Raw genomic sequence first — 14,072 nt, 5'->3', positions numbered from 1 at the left:
CATCACTTCTCTAAGTCCTGTCAAGTGCCAGTGAGTAGTTCTAAGCACATCTGGATGGTCCATTCCCTGAGTAGAGGGTTTGTCTTTATGTACTGTTTTCTCCCAGCAGCTGCCACGTTGCTGGGGAAGAGCAGATGTTAGATAAACATTTGTTTGAATTAAATTTAATTAGCTACATTTTTCAAGCTCTAATTTTAAAATGACTTTTGCTGGGACCATAATCCTGAAGAGGTTTTGTGTTCATGGCACACTTTCAAGCACTAGAATTTTAGATATTATGCTTCCAAGGACGAAAACACTCAGTAGAACCTTCAACATACTAGCCATATTTGCAACTTGAGCACTAAAGTGATGACACGTCCGAGCTGCATTTGGTCCTCTCCAGCAGTCTGTTGCAGTTTGGGAAGAACTGTCGAATGGCTTGAACACAATTTTTATATATGCAGGAGGCAAAGTCTGCCACGTTCCTTTTAACCAGTCATGTTTCTGCAGTGCTGGCTTGTCTTTACATTACGCTTCTTCTTAAACAGCAAGTTTTATCCCCACTAAAGGCTTCAACATAGATCCACATACTCTTTGACATGCATCACTTGAACCCAATGGGACATAATTTCAAGGATGAGAATTTTAGACACCACACTTCAAAGGTTTAAGGGACTCCAAACAAATGAAACACTTTTAATATCTCACAACTCATACTGTAGAAAAAATAATTCCTATGTATTGAACAATATTGGGGGTGTATATCCATGAAATATATACTAATTGGGGATCACTAATTATTCCAATCCCAGGCCTAAGATTAAATTACCATTTATTCTGAGATACTACAATGTAAAGTGAATGAGGAGGTTATTTAAATAGATCATTTTAAAAACAAACTTTTACTTGGGTCTATATTGACCATATTTTCTTTTCTTTTACAATTTGATTTTTATCCTCCCAACATAGATTATTATTTAAAAGAACAGTATGATTTACTAAGTTTTCACTTAGTGAAGATTTGCATTGCAAATTAATTCAAGACCCCTAACAAAGGATTGCATAAATGAATTTATATCTTTTTAACTTGAACACATTCATCTACTGAGCAAAATCTTCTCCAGTTTCACTTGATACAGTATATTTGGTAACTTTATTTTTATTATATCAGTAACCCATATTTACCACAGTAAATTAGTAAATACAATTACATCAGGGTTTCTCAATCTCAGCACTATTGATTTTTTTTTTTTTTTTTAGCGGTACGTGGGCCTCTCACTGTTGTGGTTTCTCCCATTGCGGAGCACAGGCTCCGGACGCTCAGGCTCAGCGGCCATGGCTCACGGGCCCAGCCGCTCCGCGGCATGTGGAATCTTCCCGGACCGGCGCACGAACCCGTGTCCCCCGCATCGGCAGGTGGACTCTCAACCACTGCGCTACCAGGGAAGCCCAGCACTATTGATTTTTGGGCTGAATGATTTTTCCTTGTGGAGGGCTGTCCTGTACGTGAGGATATTTAGCTGCATTCTCAGTGCTATTAGAAGTGAGCTGCATTCTCCCAGTTGTAACAAACAGAAGTCTCAGATATTGCCAGATGTCCCTGAAGGAGAAAAACTGTCCCCAGTTGAGAACCAATAAGTTAAATTAAAAGAAAACAAAATTAATTTATATCCTTATGATACATTTTCTATGTATACAGATATAAACACATGAACAAATTTTAAAAAATATTATCTCATGTATTGTTTGTTACTGCTCTTCTGTAGCATATATTATGAACACTTTTAAAATTAAACTATAGTTGATTTGCAATATTATATTAGCTTAAGGTGTACAACATAGGGATTCAATATTTTTATAGATTATAATCCATTTAAAGTTATAAGATATTGATTATATTTGCTGTGCTGTACATTACATCCTTGTATCTTATTTCATACATAGTAGTTTTTTTAATATAATTTGGATATTAACCATTATCAGGCATATCATTTGCAAATGTTTTCTGCTATTCCATTAAGTTTTTTTTCACTTTGCTGGTGGTTTTGTTTGTTTTATCATGGTATACAATCATTTTTGTATATTGTTGAATTTACTTTGCTAATATTTTGTTGAGCATGTTTACATCTATATTCATCAGAGTTTTAGCCTGTAATTTCCTTTTTTTATGTCTTTGTCTGGTTTTAGTATCAGGGTTATGGTGGCCAGGTAGAATGAATTTTGGAATCTTCCCTCCTCTTCCGTTTTTTTGAATAGTTTGAGAAGGATAGGTATTAGCTCTTCTTTATAAGTTTGGTAGAATTCCTCCATGAAGCCATCTGGTCCTGGACTTTGCTGGGAATTTATTGATTACTGATTCAATGTCAATAGTAGTGATAGGTCTGTTCAGATAATCTATTTCTTCCTGATTCAGTTGTAGAAGATTGTATGTTTCTAGGAATTTATCCATGCCTTCTAGATTGTCCAGTTTGTATATAACTGTTTGCAGTATTCTCTTACAGTTGTTTGTATCTCTGTGATATCAGTTGTAATTTCTCTTCTTTCATTTGTGTGTGTGTGTGTGTGTGTGTGTATCTGGGTCCTCTCTCTTTTTTTCCTAATGATCCTTGCTAAAGGTTCATCAATTTTGATTATCTTTTCAAAAAAACAGTTCTTGGTTTCATTGATCTTTTCTTTTAGTTTTTTTGGGGGGTTTTTCTGTTTCATTTATTTATACTCTGATCTTGATTTTTACTTTCCTTGTGACGACTTTGGGCTTTGTTTGTTCTTCTTTTTCTAATTCCCTTAGATGGTAGGTTAGGTTGTTTATTTGAGAATATTTTTTTTTGTTTCTTGAGGTAGGACTGTATCACTATAAACTTCCCTCTAAGAACTTCTTTTGCTGCTTCCCATAGATTTTGTATGGTTGTGCTTCTGTTTTCATTTGTCTTGAGATATTTTCTGATTTCCTTTTTGATTTCTTCATTGACCCAGTGGTTTTTTATTAGCATGTTGTTTAGTCTACATGTGTTTGTCTTTATTTTTATTCCTGTAATTGATTTCTAGTTTCATACATTTGTGGTAAGAAAAGATGCCTGATATAATTTCTATCCTCTTAAATTCGTTGAAACTTGTGTTATGGCCTAGAATGTGAACTATCCTGGAGAATATTCCATGTGCACTTGAAAAGAATGTGTATTTTGATGCTTTTGGATGAAATGTCCTGTAGATATCTATTAAGTCCAAATGCTATCATGTGTATTATGAACACCTGTTCACAAATAAGCCTATGTCTACTTCATCATTCTTAATGGTTACATAGTATTCCACTGATTAGACAGAATATAGTTTATTTGCTCAATTACCTATATTTAGATATTGAAATTATTCTCAATCTTTCTCACAGACAATAATGTGATAAAAGTGCTCACTTGGCTGGCTAAGATATTCTTGGGTATCACTTGCTTTCCCTAAGAATTTTACATATTTTGTTTCACTGTCTTCTGCTATTAAAAATGGTTGGAGAGAAATATAAGTCCAGTATGATTGTCTCTCTCTTGTATATTCTCATTTGTATGTTCAGTCACGGCAGTGAAGCATTCTCTATCCTCAAAGTTGAGAAATTTGGTCTTTAAATAGTCAAATTTTGTTATTGATATTTCCTGGAGTACAGTGTTCTTTTCGTTGTTGAGGCATAATTCCACATTCTTTCCAATGAGGTTTTGTCCTATCTTTAAAAGAACTTTCATTTTTGGCTGTTGGTATCCCTCCTTCAATGGCACCAATTTTCTTTATGTTGTATTATCTCTTTGTTATTTTCTCCTAAGTGCTTTAAATTCTTCATTTTCCCCTTTGCATTCATTGTGAATCATACAATCCTTCATTTAACATCAGTGTTTCAGCTTTTTTTCCCTTTAGTACTTTTTTTTCTTTTGGTATCTTTATTTTAATTATACCAATAGCCCGTATTTACTATCGTAAGTTAATAAATGCAGTTAAATGTGGGTTTCTCAGCTTTGACTCTAATGACATTTGGGGCCAGAAAACTCTTCATTGTGGGGTGTGGGGGTCTCCTGTGCATTGTAGTGTATTTAAGATTCATTGATCCTTGTGACTTATTTATTAGTTCTTGAATATTGTTGTTCTGGTCCTCAATTGGTTTCCTTAGCTCCCTTTACTTCCTCTATTTGTTTGTAAGTCAGTGTGATCATGTTTTTGTTTATTAACTGAATTAATATTCTTCTTAAGTTCTTCCATACCATGAAGCTTTATCAGTAATATGTTTTCTATTTCTTGAGTAATACGTTTTATGTTTTTCCAAAAGGGGTCATTTGTCTGTTGTATGTGGAGCTTCTCTCTTTCTCCTTTACTGTGTAGCACAGATACCATGCTCTTCATTTTCTTGCTCATCACTGACACAGGCCATCTCTTTATTATTTTTTGTTCCGAAATAGTGTGTGCAAATTCTCTTTGATTCACTGCCCCCCTTATCTGAGATCAGTTGTCTACCTCTCTGAGAGCTGGAAAGTGATATTCAACTCCTTTCCTGAGTCTGTGCCATGGTAAAAATTCTGGGGGGGAGGGGTGGATGGGAAACTGTTCAACTGGGCCAGGGTCATCTTGATCTAGTTGGTAGTGTGTGCTGTCACCATTCACATTTCCTTGATGGTGGTGAAGAGATATATCCTTTGGCATCAAATCATTCCTGCTTTCAGCACAGAGCTTCCAGCCCTTGCTTCAGTCAGACAGATCAACCCAGCTGTTCCCTCTTCCTGATATACCCGTTGCCATACAGCAGGCATTTCCAAACCCTGAAGAGGTGCAACTACGAGCATTAAAAAATATTTTTATATTCAATTTTTTCACTTTTATTGAGATATAATTGATATGCAGCATTGCATAAGTTTAAGGTGTACAGCATAATGATTTGACTTAAATACATCATGAAATGATTACCATACTGAGTTTAGTGAATATTCAATATCTCATATAGATACAAAAGAAATAGAAAAAAGTAGTTTCCTTGTGATGAAAATCTTTAGGATTCACTCTTTTAACAACTTTCATGTATAACATACAGCAGTATTAATTATATTAGTCATGTTGTACACTACATCCCTAATATTTATTTACCTTGTAACTGCAAGTTTGTACCTTTTGACCACCTTCATCCAATTCCTCCTCTCCCTAACCCCTGCCTTTAGTAACCACGAATATGATCTCTTTTCGTATGAATTTGTTATGTGACTGTTTTGGAAGTATAGTTGACTTACAACACTATGTTAAGTTCCTGGTACACAACATAGTGATTCCATACTTCTATATATTTCAAAATGAACATCATGATAAGTCTAAGTGTCATGTGTCACCATAGAAAGATATTATATAATCATTGACTATATTCACCACACATTATATTTCATACGTATGACTCATTTATTTTTTAACTTTAAGTCTGTACGTCTTAATCTCCCTCACTTCTCTCCTCCATTCACCCCATCCCCTCTGGCAACCATCTGTTTGTTCTCTATATCTATGACTGTTTCAGTTATGTTCGTTTGTTTTGTTTTTTAGAGTTCACATATAAGTGATATCATACAATATTTGTCTTTCTCTGACTTATTTCAGTGAGCATAATGCCCTCTAGGTCCATTCATGTTGCTGCAAATGGCAAGATTTCATTCTTTTTTAACGGTTGAGTAGTATTCCATTGTGTGTACGTGTGTGTGTGTGTGTGTGTGTGTGTGTATCACATCTTCTTTATCCATTCATCTATTGATGTGCCCAAAGGTTGTTTCCATATCTTGGCTACTGTAAATAATGCTGCAATGAACATAGGGATGCATATATCTTTTCAAATTAGTGTTTTTGTTTTCCTCTGATAAATACCCAGGGGTGGAATTGCTGGATAATATGGTAGTTATAACTTAATTTTTTGAGAAGTCTCTATACCGTTTTCCATAGTGGCTGCACCAACTTACATTTCCATCAACAATGTATGAGAATTCCCTTTTCTCCACTTTCTTGCCAATACTTGCTGTTTGTTGTCTTTTTGATAATAGCCATTTTGACAGTGTGAGGTGATACCTCATTGTGGTTTTGATTTACATTTTCCTATGATTAGTGATGTTGAACATCTTTTCATGTGCCTGTTGGCCATCTGTATGTTGTCTTAAATGTTTATTCAGGTCGTCTGCCCACTTTTTAATTGAGTTGTTTGTGTTTTTGATGTCAAGTTCTATGTGTTCTTTGTATATTTTGGATATTAACTACTTCTTGGATATATCGTTTGCCAATATTGTCTCCCATTCAGTATGGGGATTTTTCGCTTAGTTGATAATTTTCTTCGCTGTGCAAAGGCATTTTAGTTTGATGTAGTCCCATTTGTTTATTTTTGCTTTTGTTTCCCTTGCCTGAGGAGACATATCCAAAAGAATATTGTTAAGACTGATGTCAAAGAACATACTGCTGATGTTTTCTTCTAGAAATTTTATGGTTTGCGGTCTTACATTTAAATCTTCAATCCATTTCGAGTTTATTTTTGTACATGATATGAGAAAGTTGTCCAGTTTCTTTTGCATGTACCTGTCCAGTTTTCCCAATACCATTTATTGAATCTTTAACCCATTTTGAGTTTATTTTGTACATGGTATGAGAAAGTTGTCCAGTTTTCCCAATACCATTTATTTAAGAGGCTGTCTTTTCCCCATTGTACATTCTTGTCTCCTTTGTCATAGATTAGTTGACCATTTATGTTTGGGTTTTCATTTCTAATTTTATTTATTTGGGTCTTCTCTTTTTTTCTTGATGATTCTAGTTAAAGGTTTATCAATTTTGTTTTTTCAAAGAACCAGCTCTTAGTTTCATTAACCTTTTCTGTTTTTTTTTTTAGTATCTATTTCATTTACTTCTGCTCTTTCTTTCTTTCTACTAACTTTGGGTTTTGTATAGTCTTCTTTTTCTATTTCTTTAGGTATAAGGCTGATTGGTTATTTGAGATTTCTCTTGTTTTCTGAGGTAGGCTTGTATCACTATAAACTTCCCTCTTAGAACAGCTTTTGCTATATCCCATATATTTTGGATTGCATGTTTTAATTTATATTTGTCTCCAGGTATTTTTTTGTTTTCCTGTTTGATTTCTCCAGTGATCCGTTGGTTGTTTAGTAGCATATTGTTTAGACACCATGTGTTTGTGTTTTTTGTGGGTTTTTTTTTCTTGTAGTTAACTTCTAGTCTCAAAGTTTTGAGGTCAGAAAAGACGCTTGATATGATTTCAATTTTCCTAAATTAACTTAGACTTGTTTTGTGGCCTAGCATGTGATCTATCCTGGAGAATGTTTCATGTGCGTTTGAAAAGAATGTGTACTCTGCTGTTTTTGGATAGAATGTCATACAGTTTGCCTGGTCTAGAGTATCATTTAAGACCAGTGTTTCCTTATTGATTTTCTGTCTGAATGATCTGTCCATTGATGTAAGTCCTGTAGTATTACTGTGTCACTCTCAATTTCTTTATGGTTGTTTATATTTTTTTATGTATTTAGGTGCTCCTATATTTAGTGCATATATATATACACACACACACACACACACACACACACACACACACACACACAATTGTATCTTCCTGTTGGATAGATCCCTTTATCCTTACATAATATCTTTCTTTGTCTCTTGTTACAGTTTTTGTTTTAAAGTCTCTATTGTTGGTTATAAGTATCACAACCCCAGCTTTCTTTTCCTTTCCATTTGCATAAAATACCATTTCCAGCTTCTCACTTTCAGTCTGTTTGTGTCTTTAGATTTCAGGTTAGTCTCTTGTAGGCACCATATATATGGGTCTTGTTTTTGTATCCATTCCGCCACTCTGTGTCTTCTGATAGTATTTGGTCCATGTGTATTTAAAGTAATTATTGATAGGTATGTACTTATTGCCATTTTGTTAATTGTTCAGGAGTTGCTTTTGTGGTTTTTTTTTGGTTCCTTTCTTCTTTTTTTGGTCATTCCCCTTGTGGTTTGATGACTATCTTTAGTGTATGTTGGGATTTCTTACTCTTTTTTTTGTGTGTGTATCTATTACAGACTTTTTGTGATTACCATGAGGTTTATATATAGCCATATATATCTATATATATATCGATATATAGATAGATAGATAGATAGATAGATATATGATTTTAATTTGCTGGTCTCTTAAGTTTGAATGCATTTTAACAATCCTGCATTTTTACTTCCCCACCACATTTACTGTATTTGACATCATATTTTACAGATTTTTGTGTATCCCTTAATTAGTTATTTTGGGTATAGATGATTTTACTACTTCTGCCTTTTAACCTTCCTACTAGCTTTATAAGTGGTTGACCTTTACTGTACAGTTGCCTTTATCAATGAGATTTTTCCTTTCATAATTTTCATATTTCTGGTTATGGCCTTTTCTGCTTTTCTTTTCTGCTTAGAGAAGTCCTTTTAACATTTCATATAGAGCTTGTTTTGTGGTACCAAATTCTTTTAGTTTTTGCTTAACTGTAAGACTCTTTTTGAAATCTGAATGGTAGCCTTGCGAAGTAGATTATTCTTGGTTTTAGGGTTTTTTTCCTTTCATCACTTTAAATATATTACTTCACTCCCTTCTGGCCTGCAGTTTCTACTGAAAAGTCAGCTGATATTACGGGAGTTCCCCTATATGTAACTTGTTACTTTTCCTTTGCTGCTTTTAACATTCTCTCTTTGATTTCTGCCATTTTAATTACAACGTGTTTGGTGTGGAGTTCTTTGGGTTGACCTTGTTGGGACTCTCTGTGCTTTCAGGACCTAGATGCCTGTTTCCTTTCTCAGGTTAGGAAAGTTTTCAGCTATTATGTCTTCACATATGTTCTCTGTCCCTCCCTCTCTCTCTTCTACTTCTGGGACCCCTACAGTGGGGATGTTAGTATGCTTGATGTTGTTCTAGAGGTCTCTTAAACTGTCCTCTTCTCTTTTTGTTCTTTTTTCTGTTTAGCTTATTTTCACTACTCTGTCTTCCTGTTCATTGGTCTGTTCCTTTGATAATATAAATGAAGAGCTGGAAAGAAAACCCAACCTATGCCTGTATTAACACATGCAACTCCTAATACAAGGCCTCCTACCTACCTATCTATCCATCCTGTATCTAGAACAGCTTTATTGAGAATTCATATACTATAAAATTCACCCTGAAAAGTATACAGTTCAGCGGTTTTTAGTATATTCAAAGAGTTGTGCAACCGTCACTGCTATCTAATCTCAGACCATTTTTGTCACCCCAAAAGAAAACCCATTAGCAGTCACTCCCCATTCTCCTCTCCTCTCCAGTTCGGGCAACAACTAATCTACATGCTACCTCTATAGATTTATGTACCATGGACACTTCCTAAAAGTGGAATCATATAATATATGGCCTTTGTGACTGGATTCCTTCATTTGGCTTAATGCTTTCAAGGTTCTTCCATGCTGTAGTATTCCTGTACTTCATTCCTTTTTATTCATGAACATGGATATACTCCATTTCTTTTATCCAGTCATTGGCTGATGGACATTTGGGTTGCTTCCACTCTCTGGAAAAACTTTCTGCAAACAATTTATTTATTTTAATAGATTGCAGCTTATCTAGTCTTTGTTCGTAGCTTGTGCTCTTAATACAAGGTCTTTTAAACTTTCCCCTCCCCCCCTCAGGGGAAATAATTATAAAGATTTAGGGTACATGAATAGTCAACATTAAAAGACAACTGAAAATTAACTCCAAATAAGAACCTCCAAATCTTCCAGTCTACCCCAGTTTCTGTTTGATCTTTGAGAACAGATCTCTAAATAACTGCTACATAATGACTGTATTTCATTTCTTTCTCCTGTAGCTAGGAAAAGGGCTAGAAGGGCTCCCAGTTAAAAAAACAAACAAAAAAAACATGCCTGCACACACAAGAGAGGAACAAGAAAAAAGATATATTTTTCCATAGTTGGCATATAAAATCTAATTGATTTGTGATGTTTGGCATAAGGTACCTAAGAATTGCAACTGGCCTATTTTGAATATTAAAATATGAGACAAGACTTCTGGACCTAAATTTTCCAGAAGAATAATGATACTTCTATCTAAATTTTCTCCTACTTCTATGATAATACTCTCTCCAGCCTTCACCTTTCCTACCCCTCTGCCTTTTGTCTTGTGGATGGTCATCATTTTGTGTATCAGGGAAGGCAATGAATTAGCAAAAAGGCACTTGGAATTAGGTCCCTAGAAAATGGCCCCTGCCTTATGGCTTATTGTGCGAGTGTAGAAAGGTGCCATTCCCATTATAGTCTATACAACTTGTCCAACTGCACAGGACGATCTTTCAGCTTTTAAATTTTCCTTCCCAAGGTATAAGGTACACTAAAAAGGCAAACGATTCAAGCACCCAGCTTGCTAAACATCTTTGCCTCTAACATTCTTTCACATTATCCAATGCTATCAGCAGCATAACTATACTGGATTTGGGTCCTTACAGGTTTAAAACAAAAAGCACTAGCTTTGGATTCAGAATATCAGACTTCAATCCTGACCAGTCACATATCGGTATTGTGTTCTTAGTCATGTTCTTACCTGCCCTGAGATACGTACCACCTGTAAAACATCTCATCTGTAATAAAGGAATGATAAATTCACAGGGATGCTAAGAGGACTAATTAAGGCAACAGCTGTAAAGTTCCTGGAACAAAGGAGGCACTGAATCAATGTGAGCTCCTCTGATGTGAAAGTAATCCATAAAAAACCAGTAGATTTAGACTACAGAGCTGTGCTGTCCAAAATGGTAGCTACCAGCAACAAGTGGCTAATAATTATTTGAAATTAAATAGTCTTTAAAATTCAGTTCTCTGTGCTTAATGGTCATATGTGGCTGTATAATGGACAGCACCAATACTTATCACTGCCATCATCACAGGAAGTTCTATTGGGCAATGACGCACTAGAAGTGATAGAATTTCACAGGAACCAGAAGTCCAGAAGCCTAAATTTTTGCCACTAACTATGTAACTTTAGCAGAGCAACTTTATCTCACTATGTTTCCCCAAAGATAAAATGAAATAATGCCTTTACAACAATATTGTAAGGATCAGGTGCACTGAAATCACTTTTTCCTTCACTTTCTTATCATCTTCCCAGGACCCCAAGATTAAATTATGCACAAAAAATTCTCTAGCAAGGATCACTGTGAGTATGACTCGATAGGTACAGCTCTTTGGGAGTTCAGTATTCGTAGCCATGATTTGATATTATTCCAATACACCTGTAAGTAGTTAAGAACAGCATATGTTCAGAAGCACAAAGAGCTATGTACAGGCAGTTCTTGTGGTGATGGAAAGAAGCAAATTAACAGAATTTAAAAGGTTTCATTGGCAAATGGCCTTTTGCAGACTAGTCAATTTTCACAGGGTTTAAAATGCAAAGGTCAAATATCATATTTCCTATTTATTCATGTTTCACTTTAATGCCTAAATCTGCCTTTCCCAGGTTTGGAAACAATCATCTGTGCTGTCATTTTGAGGGTAATATATATAGAGAAGGTGTTGGCAAGCTTTTTCTGTGAAGGGCCAACAAGTAAATATTCTAGGGCCAGAAAATTTCTATCACAGCTACTTAACTCTGCTAGTGTAGCATGAAAGCAATCATAGACAAAATGCAAATAAATGGCATGGCTGTGTGTCAATAAAACTTTATTTACTAAATAGTCCCTCGGGCCTTAATTTGCCAACTCCAGATCTAGAAGGATATGGAAGAACGTAGCCTTTCTTGCTCTTCCTCACACTGTTTGTTTTTTTCTTTTCACCACTATTATATGATTTTTCATTTATTTTAATTATTTGAACATATATTGCATCCTGTAAATAATATTTTTAAATATTTAATTTAGAAATGTCAAAACATAATTTTTCCTCTCATTTTATTAAAACCTTGAATAAAAATAAAATAATTCTTTAGGATGATAATCTTTTTTCTTGCCGAAAGCAAACTGAGAGGGATGGACATAGCATATAAACTCTAAAATAACTAACTAAAAGTGATTCACAGATCCAGTCAGGTCATTTAAAATTTCCTGTCTATTTTACTAATTCATGAGTTGAATTACAACTTAAATAGAAAACTAAAATTGAGCAAAGTGCCTCAACGCCATTACCTCTTATGTGGACATTACTGTTCAAGACAAATAAATCAAAGTCAAATATTTAGATGACTCAAGCAGCATCTATTCAAAAAACACGGTAACCTGTATGCATGGGTAAGAATGGACTCCAAAGAAATGGTGAGAAATTAACGGAATAAAATCATGACATTTCAGAGTTGGAACAGTCCTTACAGAACAATTGGTTCAACATCATTGCTCTATGGTTGATGACTGTAGTTATCATCTCTTATTTTTCTTTTCCAGAAAACACTGCTTCTTCTTATTGGATACCCAATTTCCTTATGGAATTACCCCTCCATTTCTTACTCTCAGCTCTGGTAGTTTGGGTGAGGGTGTTCTCGTTCTCAGGCCAACAAGGTGTTTAACCCAGTCTGGACTCATCAGAGCCCTGTAAACTCCTGGCCAGAGGACTGGTTCAGGGATAGGTTCCTGACCTAAAGTTGATCATCTCAATTCTGGAATGTGTCTTAGAATTACCAGGAGAGAACCAACCTCAACCTCCTCCCTTCTCTTCCTTCCTCCCTTCCTTCCCTCCTTCCCTCCCCTCTTTCCTACTTTCCTCCCTTTCCTCCCTCCCTTCCTTCCTCCCTCCCTTCCCTCCTTCCTCCCTCCCTTCCTTCCTTCCTCCCTCCCTTCCTTCCTTCCTCCCTCCCTCCCTTCTCTCTCTCTCTCCACCTCTCCTTCTCCCTCTCCCTCCCACCCTCCTTTTCTTCCATCCTTTACTCTTTCTTGCCCCTGCCCCACTCCTTCTCCCTTAGGGATGCTAAGCTTGAGAATATGTACCTGGGATGGCCAGCAGCCATTTTGCCATCTTGTGGAAATGGGCTGCCTGAGAATGAAACCAACACAGAGACAAGCTGCTATGAGATGCAGAGTTCACGTTCTGAGGCTCTGAGATTCCAGATCTAGCCTTGACTGTAACCAAAAACATCTGCCTTTTGTAATTACAAGAACAAATTGTAATTACATAATTACTATTTCTTTTTTCTTTAAGAAAGCTTTTTTCTTAAGCTTGAGTTGCTTTGTGCCACTACAAGAGAATCTATACAAATATGAGAGATTATTCAACCCAAAAAAGTGAATGTTGGTAAGTGAAAGGGTCAGGACTTTAATCTCCTCTAAATCTGATGCTGGTTCTAGGAGACAGACATGGTAGACTAGCAAATCCATTAATATCTTATGTGCAAAGCAGTTTGGGTAAAAAAGTGTGTACTACTTTTCAAGCTTCTTGGATACTGAGTACTGTGTTTAGACTGTCAACCTCCTTTTGTGGATATTCTTGCTTAGGATAGGGCCAAGTTTAACAAATACTAATCAAATTTAAAGGAAATTATTTTTCACCCTTACATATAGTACAGCTGAGACAAAGACTCGAAGGGGATGCCAGAAGGTCAGAAAATGTAGGGCACCCTGGAGGAGGTAATGTATGGACTTCAGATCCACAACCAACACCAAGTGCCCCCACTTCTACTCTGTACTCAGTATAGCTGTGGCTACACACACACCAGAAATTCAATCCATAAAAATTTATGGAAGCTATAATGTGCTGAGCAACAGGGATACTATGCAAGCAACATAAACTCAATACGTGGAGCTTCCAAGAAAATAAAGCTTCCCACTTATTTGAAAATAAAGGGCTATTTGCTTGTTATTAACCCTGTTATAAAATAATCACATGAATGATTTAATTTCTTTATCCCCTCCTCCAAACTGTATTGATTAGAAACATCAATATGTACAGCCATGTGAACACAAGCTTTTACAAAGGGCAAAAGAGTCAAATATGTAGTTTTTGTCTAGATGACAGAGTATACATTATTTCTTTTACAATACTAACTAGTTAATCTATCAAAAACCAAAACACACTTAAAAAGACACTGTTAATATTTTTCATGCATTGCATAACAATTAGGAAAGGACGTAAGATTGATC

At 35.5% G+C, this 14,072-nt stretch overlaps 1 protein-coding gene across 5 annotated transcripts in view; it reads right to left on the bottom strand.

The window, feature by feature from the left end:
• SUCLG2 (succinate-CoA ligase GDP-forming subunit beta) overlaps window positions 1–14,072 on the bottom strand; it is a 337,575-nt gene that overhangs the window by 60,148 nt on the left and 263,355 nt on the right. The gene's annotated exons all lie outside the window — the stretch shown is intronic.

This window comes from Orcinus orca, chromosome 10, assembly GCF_937001465.1.
Source record: "Orcinus orca chromosome 10, mOrcOrc1.1, whole genome shotgun sequence".
NCBI lineage: Eukaryota > Metazoa > Chordata > Mammalia > Artiodactyla > Delphinidae > Orcinus > Orcinus orca.
This window is presented reverse-complemented; position numbering and strand designations above follow the sequence as displayed.